At 40.0% G+C, this 20,042-nt stretch overlaps 1 protein-coding gene and 1 pseudogene across 2 annotated transcripts in view; both read left to right on the forward strand.

Annotated features, from left to right (window-relative positions):
- Nucleotides 1-20,042, forward strand: part of KANK1 (KN motif and ankyrin repeat domains 1) — a 176,713-nt gene that overhangs the window by 24,051 nt on the left and 132,620 nt on the right. Inside the window, exon 3 of one of the 2 annotated variants that reach the window (XM_016135562.2) lies at nucleotides 8,706-8,918. The exons of the other annotated variant lie outside the window; for it this stretch is intronic. The gene's annotated coding sequence lies outside the window, so the exon portion shown is untranslated. The remainder of the gene's footprint in view (nucleotides 1-8,705; nucleotides 8,919-20,042) is intronic. 2 annotated transcript variants of the gene reach the window in all.
- LOC118601531 lies at nucleotides 19,490-19,608 on the forward strand (annotated as a pseudogene).

Consider the following 20,042-nt stretch of genomic DNA (forward strand, 5'->3'; position numbering starts at 1 on the left):
CCAGAGAGTTTCTTACCAACAGTGGCATCTCAGTCAACCCTGTTTGTCTTATCTCTTGGCCAGAAAACAAAACTGGTAGTTGTGGTACAATAAAGCTTGTGTACACAGCTGCAGGAGGGAGCAGAGAGGTGACTGTGTTCTGAGGCTGGGTAACTAGCCGAAGATAATGGGGCATCTGGCACCATGCAGTTGCTGGTCACAACAGTTTTGGAATTGGATTATGTCCTGCAGTGATGGTGACTCTTTGAAGGAGAATGCACTTTTGAATATTTGCATTGCTTTGAAACCAGCACCAGGGAGATATTGTGACTTAAGGCCAGTCAGAGGCAAAGCTGGGTGTGTAAGGTTTTCAAATGCAGGAACAAAGGTTGTTGAAAAAAGGAGATAATCATTAATTTTGTCAGTGAAATTTGTTGAAACCCCAAGGCAGTTTGGAGGAGTCAGCTGTTTTTAAAATTTGTTGTTAATCATGGTGTATCCTAGATATTAATCCTGGGTTAAGAGTATGAATTTGGGTTCAGAGTTCAGGTGTTCTGATTTATGACTTTGGGCATGTCGTTTAAGCTTTCTAAGCCTCAGTTTCCTCATCTGAAGGATGAACGCTGAAGTAGTTTGTTACTGGGTTTTTTGTAAGAAACAGATTAGATAATGCATAATGCATTTAAAGTGTCTGGCACAATTTAAGTACTTAATACGGAAAACATTTTGTGCCCCTGGAAGAAATGGAAAATTTTATACGTGTCATATATCTTTATCCTTCAAAGCACTCTTGAGTTCTTCCAATTTTAAATTATTTAACTTATTTGAAACCTGAATACTTTTTATTGGATTGCATTCCGACATTATTGCAGTCTCTGGACCATCCTGCTTGAAGGCAAAACACTGCCTGGTGAGAAGTCAGGGATAACAGAGGCCGGTTCTTCCAGCTCAGCCAATCAAAGCTGAGTGGCATTCCTAGTTCCTGATAGAGTGAGTGAGGCAGATGCCAAAGTTTGAACAGTCCTTGCCCATTATGTTGTTTTCCTCTTCAAAAAGTAGGCTGGTATTTGTTTTCAGTAGCTAAGTTCATTATCTAGCTGTCTCTAAGCCATACCTCCCCTTTCCTATGTTTATGAAAAAGCAAAACAAAATTACTAGGCACTCACATCATCCTTTTAGAAGGATCTGGAGATTCATTAGCTAACACTCCCAGATTCTACAGATTTGGGTTGAGATAGTGAGACTATAAGTCACCCAGTCCCTTTTACCACTCTGCTTTTTTATCCACAGGGGTTAGCAAAGTTTGCAGCCTTTGGAGCAGGGAGAAGGGTGGGCACAGATAAGATCCAGTTTTGTTTTCTTGTGCATCCAAATAATGCATCTGCTTTGATAACTGCCTATCTGAGTTTACTTGGAAAGGGCAGCGAGTAATAAATAGTGGGAGTGTGAAGAATGAGCCTTTAGACCTACCCAACTTGTGGAAATTCAGAAAATGTAATGTAGAAATGGATGTTTTTCCAGCTTGTAAATCCAGAACAATGGGTTGTTGGAAGAACTTTTGAGACTTGTTCTTTTTTTGAAAGCATTATTGTGTTCAGTGGGTACATGTGCTGTGCTCATAAAAATTTGTGCCTTAAACACATTGTTGGGGAGGCTGTGGATTTTCACTACCAACCGAAAATAACGCAAGTTGTGATGTTTTCTCAGTAGGCACTAGGAGATATTTTTGAAAGAAAGAAGGGGAAAATACAGTTTTAAGCAGAAAATGCTGATACCATTGGCAGACATATATGTCTTATAAACGTACAGGCCGAGAATGATTCAATTCTTTGCCACTAGTTTTGCCTTAATCATTCCCAAGGTGATTTTCTCTCCTCTTAGTTATATAGTAGCCTGCTGGCTAACATTTAAGTATTGATTGTTAATCCTGGCGAATGAACTACTATAATTTGTAGTCATGGCTACAGATATAAAGAAAAAACATCTTCAAATGCTTCTAGTGTCTTTTTTTTTTTTTTGTCCCCATGATGTTGTCTTCCAGAAACCTTATGAAAGCACTGAAACTAAAAAGTTTAAAAAAAAAAAAATAAATCTCATTCTTCTTAAGTAGAAAATTCATTGAGTTCCTGTAAAATTTTGCTTGGCCTTGCCCACGTAGGAACAATCGCAGCCTTTTCCTTTTCAATGTGTATCGTAATTCCATGGAGGGAGATGGGTGGAAGCGGGGGAGAGCGAAGCCTGAGGTAGGAAGCCGGGCTGGAGAATTGGTGTCTTTCTCCGAGGATGCCCCATCACCCCTCCTGCTGGCTTCTCGACCGTGGGACCCAGCCGCATCACTTCCTGTCCAAGTTGGCACTGACAGTGGCACAGTATCTCTGCCCAATGTTCTCAAACTGCAGTTGGCAAGTTTCCAGTAACAGTCACCCAGAGAAACAACTCACCCCTCTTTTTTTCTTTGCTGCCCAGGACAGCTGCGCCAGGCTTCGGTCCATCTGTGCCTTGCATTTTGGAATAGCCCCATTGAGTCCCCAGACCTTGCCTTTGATTTATATAGCAGTGGCTTCCTGAACGTCCCCCAAGCTTGCCTCTGTTGCCTTCTTTTATGCTGAGGCCCGAAGTCTTCCCTAGGGAAGATTCAACAAATGCTTTCCTGTGGGAGGAAGGGAGAATATATTCTTCTCCAGTCATTTTCCCCTCTAGACTAGGTCAGAAAAATAGCTCTCAGTTTTGCACGCCTGCTGTGTGCTAGGGCTTTCTATGCATGACCTCACTTAATCCCCCCATTAGTACTGTGAGTGGGGTGCCGTAGTTATTCCCAAGTTCAGTTCAGGGAGATTGTCTGCCCCAGGTCACACAGCTAGGGTGAATGGCATTCCAAGGACAACAGCTTTACTCACTGTAGATGGACTGGACAGTAAAGCTGCTGGACAGCAGTCCCCCTGAGTTGTCAGGGCTGCTCCCCTACTGTGGGGCTTTACTTTCTCGATGTGCAGTCGTGTGGTAAGATGGAAGTATTTCTGATTTCCTTTGCTCTCGACAATTTAGGTCTCTCTAAGGCAATACATTTCCTCTACTGTGCTCTTCACTTCCGAGTCCTTTCTTGCAGTCCTCAACATCTAGGTCTATTCAAGGCAATCTAGACTTTTCTGCCGTCTTCCTCAAGAGTCCCTCAGGCTTTGCCCACTGCCCACTCCAAAGCCACTTTCACATTTCTTGGTATTTCTTACAGTAACATACTCTTTCGAGGTACCAAAATCTGTATGTTTTCTCTTCCTGCTATAACACAGCTGACAAATTTAATGTTTAAAATAACACAGATGTATTATCTTACAGGTCTTTAGGTCAGAAGGTCAGCATATCACGGGAATCAAATCAAGGGGTAGGCTGGGCTGATTCAAGGAGTAAATCTATTTCCTCCTTGCTCCCAGCTTTTATAGGCTGCCTGCATTCCATGGCTCTTGACCCCTCCCTTTCCTCCATCTTTACAGCCACCAAAGAAGAGTAGAGTTCCTTTCATTTTCAGATTTCTTCTGTGCTACTCTGTCATTCCTCCCTCTCTCTCTGACCACAGCCAGAAAAGGCTGTCTGCATTCAAGGACTCATGATTACATTGGGCCCACCTAGACATCCCAGGTGAATCTCCTCATCTCAAAGGTCCTTAACTTTAATCACATCTTCAAAACCCTTTTTGCCATGTGACACAACATACTCATAGGTTTGGGAATTAGGACTTGAACACGTGTGTGTGTGTGTGTGTGTGTGTGTGTGTGTGTGTGGTTCTGGCTACCACACAGGTAAGATATAAATACATAGCGGAATTAATCTCTGGTCGTCTTTTGCAGCTAGCATTCCTGTAGGCCAAGCATAGTTTTTGATACAAGCAGCACTTTGTTCAGGGCTCATCAGGCTGGCCACACATACCTTGCAGGAGGAGCAAGATGAGCAAGAGCTTTGAGAAGACCAGCAGCTTCCTTCTTCCCTCTTTTAGTAAAAATAAGCCATAGAATTAAGGAGGCCACTTGGGTTGTGACTCTCCTCCTTATTGTGAAATTAAGAAATAAAACAAAACAACAAAATACCTTTCCTAATGGAAATGTCAGTACTGGGATAGAAAACTGACCCACCTCCCAAAAGTCTCTTTCTCCTTTGAACACAAAGCTAAACTGTGTTGTAGTTCAAACCTCTATTTTTTCATGGGAAATTTGGACCCCTTGGTGACATTTGGTGTGTTGCTGAGTGTAGGGTTCCTTTGGGGAGGAGAGGAAGCTCCCTCTCCGCTCACCACCTGGAATTTGATGCCAGTTCCGCTCTGACAGCTGGTTAGCCTGTAGGGCCCTTACACGTTAAATCTTGTCTCAGGAAATAATTTGATGGAAGATCAAAGCACAGATGGGGTAAATTAATTTTTCAATAAACCACAGGTCTAGGAGAATGTAAACATTGTCTCCTAAGGGCTGCTGATGTCCTTGAGGAGCAAGTAGTTTTGGAGGCTCTTTTTCTCTAACGTTATAATTCTGCATTTGACTGTTTTATGTCTTAATATGTTGACAAAGAACTCTGAAAACTTGAATCTGACTAAGATAAGGCCCTGAAATAACCAGTCATATCTGTGTATTTCAGCCTCTCTCTCATTTACAGCAGTGGGTTTCAGAGGCCTGTGGGTGGGGGTGATTTTGCCCCTGGGTGCATTTAGCCATGTGTGAAGACATTTTTGCCTGTCATGATTGAGGGGAGGGGTGCTTCTGGCATTTGGTGGTTCGAGGCCTGGGATGCTGCTGAACACCTACAGCGTACAGGACATCCCCACAACAGTTACCCAGGCCAAATGTCGATAGTGCAGAGGCCGACAAACCTTTAAAGGGACCGTTTTCTATTTTTCACTTATTTAAATATGTCTTTAATACTGCACATAAATTTAATTTCTCTGAGGTCTGTTCCTTTTTCTTTTTATTTTCTCATAACAGCATATTGTCCTTTTTGGCTCAGACATTCATCGATTGGGTTGATTCCCCGCCCCCCCCCAACACCACCTTTTTTTGGTCTCGGAGCATAGCCCTTGGGGGCAGCATTGACAAGCATATTGTGGGAGAGTCTGCACAGTAGGTAGAGTGGAAAGAACACAGAGTTTGTGCTTCTCTCAGCCTCTACTTTCTTATCTGTAAAATGGAGGTGATAAAGCACCCAATTTAAGATGATTCTATTTAAGAGAGATGGTGTTTGGCAAATAATAAGGACTCGGTAATCGTCATTTTTGCCCAGACCACTGATTAGGAGACTGTGTGCCAAGTCCTGTGGGCCTAGGACCCTTTTTTGTAAAATGTTGCATAAAAGGAGAGGCATTAATCTTCATCTTTCTGCGATTGTTTTTAGCCCTCCAGGAAGGAGAAGGAGACTTTCAGCTTTTCAGTAAAGGTTACTCCAGGATCCACAAAACATCTGAAGTACTTAGGAGGCATGCCTTGCCTCAGGCCAGAGCTATTTTTAAAACTAAATTGACAGCAACTAGTTCAAGTTGGAACATTCCAGACTTAATTATAGATACCTGCAAAAGTTCCTTCAAACAAGTGGGTTTCTGCAGTTGGGTACTATTTGGCAAAAGCAATTTTGTGGCGAGTTTCTAGTTTGAGAGTCAACCTAGAACATAAGGTTAGGATTCAGATTGGTTAGAATTCTGTCTCTGTCCGCGTCAGACCTTTGGTTGTCTCATTTATAAAATGGACATCGTAATACTCCCCGCAGAGGATGACTATAAGAATCGAAATGAAGGCGTGTTTGTAAGACATCTGGCACAGTAAGTTCTTCATAAATGATACCCGTAAAGGTTATTGGTTGAAATTTTTCCAGTTTTTTAAATATCATGTACAGAAGTGCAGTGAGAGATAACAAGTTTTCACTCAAGCTATTGTTCAGTACTTCTGTCCAGTTGTATCTTTTGTGAAAATCGATCTTTGAAAAACCTCGAGCCTTGGACTCATATCCTTGGACTCGCTGCTGCTTGTCCTTTGAGGGAGGGAGAGTCGGCTCAGATCTCTATGACTTGTAGTCCTTGCCACCGAAGAGGAACTGTTCCACATCATACTGTCACTGCCACTGGAAAACTGGCAGGAGACAGTTCACAGGGTTTTCACTTGAAAAAAAAAAACGGGATAAATCCAACTGATTAAAACATAGTGGTCATTGTAAAATTTGACATTTCTGGTTAATTTCTGTGCCTGTCAGTTTCCCCTGTAAAATCTGAGTCCAGATTCTTCTCTAGAAGGAGGCTGCAGATTGTCCCTACTTTATCCTGATAATTTCTCAGTTTTGCGTCCCTGAACTACCTGTCTTCTCAAGCTGCCTTTACTAATTTGCATTTGTAGAGACATTGCTTAGTAAGTATAATATGTCATGTTATGTTATTTCCCCTCCTTGGTATTTGTGGAAGCTTGTTCCATGTCATTTACATATTTTGATATCACTATTTGTAGCTGGTGCAGAAGGGCGTTCTGTAATCTCTTTGGGGGGACATGCAATCATCTCAGTACTTGTATTTGCTATTGATGATGAACTAGACAAATTTGAGATTAGCAGTTAATTAGAGGGACCAGCCAACACTGTATGAAAGTAAATGAGGTTGACCTGATGGGTGGCGAAGAGGAGATATACAGCATGGTTTAGTTGGGCAAGCTGGCAAATCAGCAGAGCAGGTGCTCTGAAGGGGAAGCATTACGGGCACATAATACTGGGAACAGAGGAGGAGGTGGTAGTCAGAGAAGTTAAGCTGAAACCTGTTGAGTGAGATGGAGTTAGCCTGGTGAAGTGGCAAATTTAGGGAAAAGGCTGTTCCACACACAGAGGGGAGAGCATCCTCTGTTCGAAACCAAAGCAAGTTTTATGTCCCATGGTCATAAAGGGCAGGGCGAACTGTGTCCAGAAATTTTAAACATTATCTCAGAGATTGTAGGAAATCATTGAAGAGTTTTAAGCTAGGAGTGTAATCAGAAGTGTAGGTTGGAAAATTCCCCCTTGGCTTGGGGATGTGAGGATGGCCTGAGGACTAGGTTCCTGCAGTATTGCCCAAGGAAGGGAAATTATAGCCTGGGCTAGGTCAGGGGCCACGGGACTAGAGAAGGAGCAGCAAGGAGGATGAGGTCTCTGTGAGCTGACTGAATGGGGAGAAGGAAGGGCCAAGTGCAGTGCCCCAGGTTTTTGGGAGGCCCAGTTGCTGGTTACTCAGTGAGAGGACGCCTACGAGGTTTGGGAGGGGCGGACACAGGGAAGTTGAGCTCAGTTTTGGACAGATTGAGTTCTAGGCCCTGTGGAATTGTCAAAAGGGAAATGTCAATTGAAAATGTGCATTTAACATTTAGAAAAGAGAGGAAAAGCACAGTGAGTTGGGTTCTGTGAGTCTCCCGTTATAGGTGGTCATTGCAACTGCGAGGTAATAAGACCATCAAGTTGGGGTGGGGGTGGCGAGTGGGAGAAGAGGGCTTAGGGCCCACCCCTGAAGAGTATCCTGCAAGGGAGACCGAGGAGGCCTGGCCAGAGAGGTCAGAGGAAATCCACATTCAGGGAGGGGACATTTACCAATGTCCAGCCCTATGGAGTTGTGAGAATTGAGTAGGATATCTGGGTTTGGCAGCAAGACCAGTTCAGGGACTTGATGGCAGCTGGGTCCTGAGCAAAGGGTGGAGGAGTGGATGGGATATGTAGAAGCAGCAACAGCATGTGTAGATGCATGGGTATATGACTTGGTGCATGGACCACAGATGAGACTTCAGCTTCCACATGCCACCTTAGCTGGTGCTGTTGTTTAGTGTGCAGACTGCACCCTCCGTGCATGGTGGCTTAAGGTAAATCAGTGGTTGTCAATCTGGGACAGTTTTGCTCCACAGGGGACGTTTGGCTGTGTCTGGAGATGTTTTGGTGATTGCAACTGAGCCAGAGTGGGAGGGTGCCGCCATCCTCTAGTGGTCAGAGGCCAGGGATGCTGCCGAACACCCTGCAACACACAGGACAGTCAACGAACTGTCCAGCCCCAAGAGTTCATAGTGCAAAGGCTGAGAAACCTTGGTGTATGCAGATGAACCTTTCAAGACCTTGGTCTGTGAAGAGTGAGGGTATGGGAGGGTGGTAGCTGAAGGTGGACCTGAGAACAGTGCCCTTATGTACTTCGCTACAATCTCATTTGTGCCATTTTTCATCCTGTCTTCTCACTTCTCTACCAAATAATCCTTATTCCTCAGCTGTAGCTGTTAAGCTGTTTATTGTAGCTATTTTCACTTCCCTGAATAAATAATGTAATGCAAGGTAACCTGAGTCCTAATTTCTGTTTCTGGGCTCTTTGTATGACATCTGTATTTTAATACCCTTGGTCAGGAAATTCTGTTTTGGCAACCAAGAGGTGGATGTTGCTTTAGCTAATCTAAAGTAGCCCATAATTCAGTGTCAGGTTGATAAAAGCTTTAATGCATGGTCAGTCAGTCCCTTGACTGTCAGGCTTGGAAAAAAGGTAGGAAGTATTCCTCATCTTTGGAAGCAAGTCTTGCTTCTGGCTTTGGAAGGAAAGGAGTACAAATGGTTCTCACCACCTAGGGTTGCAGCAGCTCTCCCGGCATTTTTGGAACAAATCAAGTCATTATCTCACAATGTCAAAACTGTGTTTCTAGATCAGTTGTGTGGAACATTTGGGGGCTGATGAGAAAGAGGATTAATTAGCAGCTCCCTTTCTTGGTGTCCTTTTTCAGGCTTCTCGAATTGCAGCATGAGTCCATCAGACATGCTGGCTGCTCATTTGGTAATCTGTGTTTTGCATGGTGCAAAAGGTTGCTGGCTAAATTTTGTGAGCCCTCTAATGTGAAGCTGTCAGTGTCCTGGGTCTAATGAACAAGAAAATTTACTGTAACGTGTTGTCAGTGGGAAAGCACTTCAGTTCTCAGAAGAGCCTTGGAGAGTCCTGGGTAAGTTTGAAGGGCAAAGCTACCTTTTCTGTTTCAGGAATATTTTACCTTGCAACGGTGGAAAGAATGAAAACAAGCTGAATATTAAGTTTTGGCAGAGTGTGTTCAAGGCAATGAGAGTGTGCGTTAAGAACAGGAAGTCTTAATTTTGAAAAGGTGGTAGCAGAGATGGATTAAATGAGCTGCTGGCTGAGTGTGAGATATGCTTCGGTTGTGGGCACGTTCTTTTTGAATAAATTACTCTATATAGAGATGTATTTTAGACCTTTTTTTATTAAATTGTCTCTAATATAGTTTAAAAAGACAACGGCTAATGTTAGAAATTCTGTTCCTGCACAGTGAATACCATTATACAAATGGTACAACTGTGCTTTTTGCATGTCTGTACAGCTTAACTCAGACTACAACCCCACAACATACTGAATCATACTGTAGCTTTAAATTTCTGTAATGGACTAGCCCATGTTATGAAAGGGGAAAATGGTGGTGGGCAGGGAACAGGAAGTTGTAGGCTAAAAATGTTGATTAAAATCTTATTTCCATTATGGCAAAGTCTTTGATCTTATAGTTAAGAAAGATCTTGAAATCATCCTACATTTCAAAAATTTTCCCTAGTCAGGACTCTGAGAAATATTGATAAACATTTATCTTGTTTTTAAAGTGTACCATAGTATGAAATTCATAATCTTTCTTCATACCTACAGTAGCATCTATAGTTAAGAAAATGATTTTCATTTGTCTTTTGGTTTAGCCAATTCCTTTATTATATGTACTAAAGATTCTTTATGATAATTTCTTAAGGAAAGAATATTTTTATAGATAAAAAATTAAGGGGAAATAAGGTAATCCTTATACCTTCATAATGTCAACAGTCATTCTAAACCACATTGCAAGCCCTCAGGGATTATTAAAGGTTTTTCTCACTTCAGGTAACCAGAAAATTATTTAGGAAAGGGTCCAGACTCCTTTTTTAGTGTTATTTAAGTTATTAACCCAGGAGGGCTTTCTAAATATTTGTCAGTGATCTATGGAGGATTCCCGATTTTTCGATTGCTGCAGGTGAACTTGGTTCTTCCTGTCTCTTAAACCCTCATCAGACCATAAAGATGCTCCTGCTTGCTTTCTGGGTCTATTTTAAGAATAAATAGCAGTGATATTTGCCAAGAATGTTTAAAAAGAGACCGCAAACAAATTTATATTTATTCGAACAAACAGATGTTCATTATGTAGGTGGAGGAAAATGCAATAGATGCAGTATGAGAACATTTTTATAAACAAACATCTCCCCCAACTAACTCACCAGGTACTTAGATGTCTGCGTTGCCATAGAAAAAAATATATAAAAAATTATACCGAAATGTTGGCAGTGGTAAAGTTTCTTTTGGAATTATAGTAATTTAATTTAAAATTTTTTCTGGTCAAGACTTTAAAATATTTTATTATGACCATGTTATATTTATGGAATAAAAGTAAAATAGAGGGAGAAGCTAGGTGTAAATATATAAACAGCAAGAATTTGGTAGTCTGCTTAAAGAACTATACATTTCATGCAGTTATAGACGAGAGCATGTAAAATTAATATTTTCACTTTAATTTCACCAATAATTCCAAAGAAATTTCTTTGGGTTTCTTTTCCTCCTTATTCCACAGGAAAATGGAAAGGAAGGAAGCACTTGTGAATTTTCAGCTCTTCTGCTCTCTGATTTTCCTCTCTCATTTGATGGTTCTTCTCCCAAGCCTCTTGTTCCAAAGCCTTCTAGAGGGAGTGGAAAATGTCTCATCAAAACCCTTCTGCAAGATCTGTCCCCTACTTCCTGTAGTAGGTGTGAGTGCAGGCTACTTGCTCCCCTAACACCCCACTCAGCCCTGTGAGAAAAGAGTGCTTTAATTAGTGAACAGTGATTCTGCTTCCTTCTATGGCTGACTTAGTTTATTTTAAGTTTCTTCAGTTTATCAGTGAAGAAAATGCCTAAGAGTTATTCATAGCAGAAAAGAACTAAACTGATAGAGGAAAGCTCCATGTACAGTGTTTCAAGGCAGGCTCTGTTCATGTTTAGCAGTTTTTGTTTCTTTAGATAAAAGACTAGGCAGTCCTTAGAAAGGACTGTTTTTCCTTCCTTTTCCTATTCCGGCTCACTGTTCTAGTTTAGACAGCTGTCTCAGCACACAGCTTGAGACAGAGAGGTAAATGGCCATTTTTTGAAAATATTCCTTCTACAAGCCTCTGAACCAAGTAGTGAGAATGTAAGTTTCAAAAACATAAACCTTTTTTCTTTTTTGATGTCATTTATATTTTTGTTTTGATCTGAAAATTTAAGGCCTTATGAACCTGGCTTCCACTAGCCGCCTGCTGCTTTGTCGGGGGTGGGAGATAAGCCACCCCACTCTGTGCCCTAGCCACCTGGCTCCTTTGTTTCCGCCTCCTCCTTGTCCTCTGGGGTACAAATGGCAGTGACTCCATGACATAGGAACTCGGAAGCCGATGACTAAATCCCCAAGCAGGTGGCTGCCTATTGTCTGTCTGGAGGAAGTGAGTAGGATTCGTCCTGGGACTGCTTTCATCTCCTGATACCTTCTAGAGGGCAAAATGATCCTTAATTAGGATTGGGGGTATTGCACACACATAGTCCTAGGTCAGAAAGTTCCCTAGGGAAAACTACCTTGGTGGCTTTTGGCCTTTTTTCTCCACGTAACTCTGAGGCCTTTCAGAGAGAAGACTTGCTTTTTCATTTGGGCACATCTGCAATGTCAGTGGTATCCATAACACTGGATTGGATGCAGATATTCAGAATAATGAGTTCCTATTTAAAAAAAAAAACAAAAAAACAGACACATTGCAGGTGGAATAAATAAGCAGATTTATTTCCCCCCGAGGTCATAATTTTTAGTATCTTTTAGATATTGGTGATTCTAAAGAGAAGTTCCAATCTTTAAATGGGTTTTATGATCACCATTAGGGTGTTTAGTATCAAAAACACACTTATTTAATAACATAGTGCTAGCTACCTGTTCCTCCCACAGCCACACATAAGGCTGACTGCAGATCTTTAACAATGTATATTTTGGGGCTGAGTAGGGAGAACAGATAGGTCATCTTCATAAAACACCATTGTCAGAAAGTAACCTGGACTCCTTTAACAGATTAAATACTTTCAGAAGTGGGAGGCAGTAGCTGTAAGCCTGAGAAAATGTTCACACTCTCAACTCTGGGATTGTGAGAAGTAGGGGCTTAATTATAGAGAAAGGCCCAGCAGTCAAACATTTCATTTCATCCAATTTCTTTTTCTGTTCTTTAACCAAACTGTCTATCTTTTGACTTTATTCAACTCTTCTCCCTGACTCCAGGATAATTTCCTCCCATATGTTTAGAGCTTTTTCTAGGAGAATGTAGCTCCAGGAGTCTTGAATTTGAATTCAGCCCTCTTTTTGCCATGCCATGGTGTCTCACATCGTGAGGAAAGCTGAGTGGGAGACAGTAAGGGAAAGCTGGAAAAGACATGAGGGGCCCAAGAAGAAAGCGAAACTGGAAATTGAAGGCAATGGATGAAGAACAGGGCATGAAGGAGGATGGCAAGTCATGGTTAATGCCACGTATGTAACCAAAATTGCAATAAGAGCATGAAGCTTTTCCCCCTCACCAGGGCTTTTCCCAAGTTACAATAAAAGTAGAAAGATAAGGTAAGAATGAAAGCACGTTGGCGGCGGGGAACAGAGAAAGAAAAACAGATTTGCCTCTTTCTCTCTTTAATTTAGATTGACTAGATGAGAGCAATGGCCATTACCCATGATGGTATTTAATACCAGATTAAGTATACTAGGTTATTTGGTTTTATAAGAATGAGTCCCAAAATTTTAAATCTGAAGTTAGCTGTCTGTTTAAACTCAGAGAGTCCAAAGTTTTTTTTCAGCTTTTACCACATTCTGCTTTTGGAAACCAGAAAGATGTCGAAAGACTTTACCCTCTCATCTGACAGTACTGCATTTATTGCATGTGTGAAAACCTAACTGATCCAAACGTGTGTTTACCAGTGAGACTTACAGAGTTGGCTGGGTGAACGTTGGGAGTAGATGCTCTGAGTGGGGGAAGCGTGGTGGAACAGCATGTGCAAAGGCCCTGAGGTAGGAACGGGGCTTTAGCCTCTTTGAAGACCACATTAGCATCCTGTGCTTGCTGTAGGAAAATGGACAACAGGAAGACAGAAGTAGAAGCAGGAAGATCAATTAGGAAGCTAAGGAACTTGCCAAAGGTCTGTTACTGGTAAATGGCCAAGCCAGGTCTCAGACCCAGGTCTGTACAAAGATAAGGCATCATCTCCTCAGCGTTTGTTAAACAATATATGCTAATGATGTTCATGTTAACCCAGACCATATTTAAAAGATTGTTAAGTGACATATCTTTGATATGGCTTATTGGTCTTTTAATTATAACATAAAATGTATGTTAAATTATCAATTGCAAAAAGGAAGAGAAGTACTCATTTGAATGAACCAGGAGAAACTTGGAATTTTGCCTGCCTCTTCGTCAGCCTTGCCAAAACATAATTTCTTTAATTCATCCAATCACATTCTTGACTAATCTGCGCAAGTCTGTACTATGCCTTGGCTTTTCCCCCATAACATCTTAGGGATCTTTAAAGTAAATATTTTGAAATGCTTTCTCTTGATCAGAGCGTTCGCGGTTAGGTACTGTGTACACTGCTTTTATTGTAGAATGAGTTGTTTTTTCAATCATGGGGACTTTTGTTAGGAATGAATGCAGTTGTAATTTTGTCGCCTTTATTTTAAAAATCATTTATCAGGTGCTTTTCTATAGAAGGTGATTTTAGATGTTTACAACCTTTACTTTGTAGAGACTTTAGTATGTTCAAAAGTATTTGAAATGGAATAGTTTTGTTAGCTAATAATGATAAAATTACTACTGTGGGTTGAGGGCTGCTTTGTGCCAGGCAGTGTGCCTTTTCTTTTAATCTAATTTCTTTTCTGATTACAGTTGACATACAGTATTATATTAGTTTCAGGTGTACAACGTAGTGATTAGACATTTATATACCTTACAAAGTAATCACTCCAGTAAGTCTAGTCCCCATCTGACACCATACATAGTTATTACTGTATTGTGGACTATATTCCCTGTGCTGTATTTTACATCCTGTGACTGTTTTTATAATTGCCAATTTGTATTTCTTTAATCTTACTCACCTTTTTCACCTATCTCCCCAACCACCTTCCCATCAGGTGACCATCAGTTCTCTGTATCTGTGAGTTTGTTTCTGTTTTGTCTTTTTTTTTTTTTTTTTAATTCCACGTATAAGCAAAATCATATGGTGTTTGTCTTTCTCTGACTTATTTCACTTAGCCTAATATCTTCTAGGTCCATGTATATTGTCACAAATAGTAAGATTTTGTTCTTTTTTATGGCTGAGTAATATTCCATTATATATACATACCACGTCTTCTTTATCTGTCTGTTGATGGACACTTAGGTTGCTTCCATATCGTGGCTATTATAATGAACACAGAGGTGCAGATATCTTTTCAAATTAGTGTTTTGGATTTCTTCAGATAAATATCCAGAAGTGGAATTGCGAGGTCAGATCGTATGCTTGTAACATCTTTGATTTTTATGACTTCCCTGTGCTGCAGGCTCTGCTGTAATAACACATTTGTGTGTTTTTGCTTTTGTTGCTTTTGCTTTGGTGTCGCATCCAAAACGTCATTGCTAAGACTGTCAAGGAGCTTGCCGCCTGTGTCTGCTTCCAGGAGTTGGTAGTACTGTGATTTTCAGTTTACATTTGGCGAAACTGAGGCTTAAAGTGGATAAGTAAGTTTTCCAAGGTGGGACGTGACAGCGCTGAGACTTGAACTTGGGCCCTCTCAGAGTCCTTGCTCCTCAGTCCCGTGCAGTGCTGCTTTCGAGGTCGAGTTTGTTTTAGGCAGTTGTCGACCGTCACTTCAAATGCTGAGAACTAGCGTAACATAAGAGAGTGAGTATATTTGAGCAATATAATGAAATATTTTCTTATAAACTACTGTAAGGGTTTTGTTCTAGAGACTATGTATGAGGAATGAGAAAAAGAGACGCTAATTGCTAACTTTCACATTAGTCAATTCACCCTGAATTTTTGGTAAATTCAAAGCTTCCTTCTATTTGAATTTACTTTCGTAGGAATATTAGAAGATTAATGAAGGGCACTTAGTGGGTTTAATGCAAATTAAACTCAAATGTAATGGCAATCTCAATGAATGATCACTTAAAAAATATTATTTATAGCCATGGTTCTCAAATTGTAGTGTTCACCCAAATCTCCTGAGGGCGTTATGAAAATATAGATTGCTAGGCAGGGCGTCACCACCAGACTTGCTGATACAGGAGGTCTGGGATTTGTCTGAGAATTTACATTTTTGACAAGTTCCCAGGTGATGCTGCTGCTGCTGGTCTGGGGACCAGACTTTGAAAAGCACTAATATAGGGAAAGTGATAAGTGTAATGAAATTAGATAGGATACTCACTAGTCCCTGAGAAAGCCATTTCCCAGTTTCAGACCACATCCACAAAGCAGAATATCTGCCAGGGTTAGAGTGGTACAGTGACTCCACGGAGCCATCCCCACTATTGGGAAAACAGTGGGGTTACCTCACCTGCCTCAACTGCTCCCCCGCACACCGTGTGCATCATGGCACATGATGGAGACATCCCAGATATACGCTTGTTAACTCTACAGTGATTAAATTCCTCCACTCTGCTAGGTATATGACAGTTGCCCATACTGCTAAATTAAGTGAGTCAAACGAGTAAACATAAATGAGGATTCAGAAACCAATTGGGCATAATATTAATTCTAATGTGTGTATTATGGAGAAAAATGTCCTGCTCTGGGATGTTGCAGTGCCAAAAGCTTTGATGTGTTTCCTCCTCTCCTTACAGTGACTAAGACTTAGCTGCAATAGCCTAAAAGTTTAAGATTTTTACTTGGCTGGAGATCAAGTCACATAGGGTAGTTTAGTTAGCCTCAAGAAATACTTTCAGATTTGATGTGTCCAGACTTGTACTGGAATATGAGATATTTGACTTAACAAGATCTGTAGGTTCCCAGTGTGCATAAACATTTTTGAAAATATCTCTCTCAAAATACAATTAGGAAAAAAATTCCTTTGAAATGCTAAAATTACCCTTTAGTGGTGATAAAAATTCTAAAAAAGCCTTTCTATTTAAAAAAAAACAAAACACTATTTTTAACCTTCATGATATTTTAATAACATTAACTTGTAGAAAACATCACTAGTCATTTAATCATTAAACTTTTTCAGAGCTACATTCAAAAGACAATGACTTTTTAATCATACTACTCTAAAATCTTACTGCAAAATTGATAGAGGACTAAGTTGGAATTCTTTCTTTAGAGTTTGTTTTGATTTAGTTTGGGGGAAGAAACAAAAAGTTGTAACTGAGAATTTTAGTAAATCTTATTTTAAGGAGAAAGGGAATTTTGGAGTCACTTCTAACAATGAACCTCAAAAAAATCTTGAGACATTAGAATTTATCATTAAGCTTACCTTGTCTAATTTTCTTTTATTTTTAAATTAATGAATATGTATTGCTTACATAAAAAGTTCCCATGTATGTATGTATGTATGTGCTGCAGAGAGAGAAGTTTAATGTAAGTTTAGTGATTCCCAATGAAGCATTTGGGAACCCTGGTTTCTTAGTTGTCCTCTCCTTTGATTGAGTGTGAGTTGAATCTTAGGCTCTGGAGTTAGCCAGCTAGCTTTTAGAGTCCTGGTGTTGCCAATTACTAGATATAACCCTAACAATATCATTGAACCATGAAGTCTCAGTTTCCACTTCTGTAAAATAAATAGGTATTATCTACCTTATGTGGTTGTAGCATGCCTGGCTTAGTAAGTAATCTGTAATGTTAGCTATCATCCTGATAAATTGCATGGCCATATTCATTTTCTTTCTTCAAGTAAAATAAAGTAAGGATTTTGAATATGTTGAGCGATCTGGATAAAAATCCAGGAAATAAGCAATAGTTGGTTGCCCCAGTGTCAGGTCCCTTATACATTTTAGGCTTATTTAATTTTGGTCTCTGTGATGAAATAAAATATAAATTTATACCCTAGAGCGTTTTAAACATATAGCATAATTGCAAGAATGCCACAGTGTAAAAAGGCGCTTGTGAAACTAAGATTTGGGAAATTAGAGTGACAATAAGGTTTTCCTTTTTAATAGCTGTTTTTTTTTTCCCCCTAATGTTCCACTAATCCAAAATGGGATTTTTAAATCTAATGCCCTGTTCCATTAATATAATTTAATCAATTATCTAATTATTCTCCTGATAAAATTAAGTTCTTAACTCCTTTGGTGCTTTCTCTTTAGCTGGTGTCTTGTTTACATGAGTTTTCTGCATTTTGTTTATTTTCCCGCCTTTGAGGTCTAGGCTTCCAATTTAATTCTTTTAGTTGAATGAGCTCCTCTCTTGTTCCAGACTGCTGTAGCGTCAAATATGGTCTCAGCTAATGACAGGCAGCGTGGGACCTTTTTTGAATTCTTATTTGAACAACCATCTGCAAAAGACACTTTTGAGACAATTAGAAAAATTTCGATTTAGCCTGAGTTCTCAACAATGAAAAGAAGTTATTGTTAATAAATGCACATTGACATTCTTATGGGTGAAAAAGAGATCCTCTTGGTTTTGCTTTAAAATATTTCAGCAAAAGTAAAACAAGAAAGGGAAGGAGAATACATGAAAAAGACTGGCAAATATTGATAATTGTTGAAGCTCAGTGATGGGTACGTTGGATTCATTATAGAATTCTCTCCACTTTGGTATGTATTTGAAGTTTTCCATAATAAAAGGTTAAGAAAATGAAAGGAAAAATGAATATGGAGTTTCAAGGCCCTGCCAGGTATTTCTAAAGGCTCTTCAAATGTCAATGGAGAAAAATGTTCTTGTTATCCTAAAGTTGAAGGTAGGAAATTTTGGGCAAGTGGCTACTGAAAAATGAGTTTCAAACAATTAGGCAAAAATGTGGGTGTGATCCAGTGGCCACACATTCTGCTATATATGACTATTCATGAAAGTAACATAAATCCTTGGATGAGGAAGAACAGGGGAAGACAGCCCAAGAAGTCACTGAGGCCACTTAGAAACGGAGAGCGCTGTTTTGTAAAGGAATCTGTGCAAAAGATGATAAGAATGTCTGTTAGAGAACCAATGTGCAGAGATCAGTTAGGCTCTGGGAGAGGAGGCAGCGAAGGCCACAGTCTAGAATGGGCCAACGCCTTTGAAAAAGGCCAGAGGGAAAGTTTTAAAGGGCCTCAAGGAGGAGAATAACCGGAAAGGATAGATATGGGACTCGGAGTTGTTGTGAGTTGTTGTGTAATATAATAGGAGACCCAAAGATAGCAAAAATGCTCATTGTAGGAAATATAGGGAATATACAACAATTGAGAGGAAACTTTCCTCCCCCCGCATTGTTTGTTACACAATCAAATTCTCATTACGGTAGGTAATTTATGTTCCCTAAGGTGGCATGAGCATTGCATTAGTGAATGGTTGAACCATTGCTCCTGTGGATAAAAAGAGCAAAACAAGCTTAGGTTCCTGTGAGCTTCTGGTCGTAATATTTTAGCCAACCGATCAAATACATAGCCTTCTTTATGTGTGTTTTTATTTAAAGACGTCTTGTTTAATATGTATTGTTGATTCATTAACACCTAGCTCAGTGCCTACAGCTCTATGTCTCCCACCTGAATGAAGCTTATCTAACAGGTGTTTTCTCTGCACTTCCGCTCTATGCTAGGGGCCATTTTAAACAACAAAATTACCAACAAAAAGCACAAAAATGCAAACCAAAAAGATACCCGTTTTATAGTATGAGAGCCGAAACAAGAAGACAGTGTTGCCCTGTATGACTTCAGCTAGGAACACGTGTGTAGAGTGAATCAAATATTTCACCACTCTGCACATGTCCATGAATGATCATTTGATTTTGGAGTTACAGGTGAATTTTAGTGAGTAGGCCAATTCACAAATACAGAATCCATGAATAATGAGGATCTACTACTGTATTTTTAAGAAGCCTTTTTGGGTAACTAACCCATTGGCATTGAATGTTTTTTCCCAACATCTATCAGCTTCTTGTAAGTTATCTAGCCTGTACTTAGGATCTTGTAGATTTATTCTAAGCTCTCTAAAAGTCATAAGTAGTAGCCATTTAGAGTTTCTTGCAAATATTTTTGCAGTGGCCACCCAGTTCATTTTTCTGTGCACTGAAGTTTTTAATTAAACAGTCAACACTATCATCGTGTGATTTCTCTAATTTTTTCTAAGCTTAGAAAACTCATAGATGATGATTTTTAATTGAAAAGGGCAAAACAAATGTATGTAAAAGTGGGTGGATGCCTAGGTTAAGGGAGGTGACTGAAAATGTAAGTATTTGAATTGAGTTGGAGTGTCCAGGCCCAATTTCATCATATTTTAGGGTTCTTAAAAAGTCTTACCAGAGGTAATTCATTTGAAAATGCTTTGTAAACTTAAAAATGCTGTCAAAAGTATAAGGGCCTAGTCTGTGGCCATGCCACCCTGAACACGACCAAGTCCATCTGATCTTGGAAGCTAAGCAGGGTCGGGCGTGGTTAGTACTTGGATGGGAGACCACCTAGAAAGACCGGGTGCTATAGGTGTAAAAATATATATGCATATATAAGGGCATAGTATTTCCTAATTTGTAGGCTTCTGTTGACAATCTTGGGGGACAGGAGAAAGGCCAAAAAGATTGAAAATACAGGCAGTCGTTCCTCAGAAATTGAAAACATTTCAATTTTCTGAAATAGAAAATGATGGATTTTTCCAAGTCTACCCCAGAAAGCTTTGAAGTGATTCCTTGGCAAAATTGGAATCTTTATGTTTGTGGCTATCTACCTACTATGTGCCCTGTTTTTACCTTCATTACTGTCATCACACATACTGTGGTCCAACCTGATAAGACTGTTCCCTCCTGCAGGTCAGTGCTTCCCTGTTTCTAAAACTTAAAACATTTTAACCTTGTGTTGAAGTTACCTGAATGTGTATCATCTCTCTGTTTCCTAGAGGATAAGCTTCCATCTTCCTCATTGTT

Source organism: Rousettus aegyptiacus, unplaced genomic scaffold (assembly GCF_014176215.1).
Source record: "Rousettus aegyptiacus isolate mRouAeg1 unplaced genomic scaffold, mRouAeg1.p scaffold_m13_p_3, whole genome shotgun sequence".
NCBI lineage: Eukaryota > Metazoa > Chordata > Mammalia > Chiroptera > Pteropodidae > Rousettus > Rousettus aegyptiacus.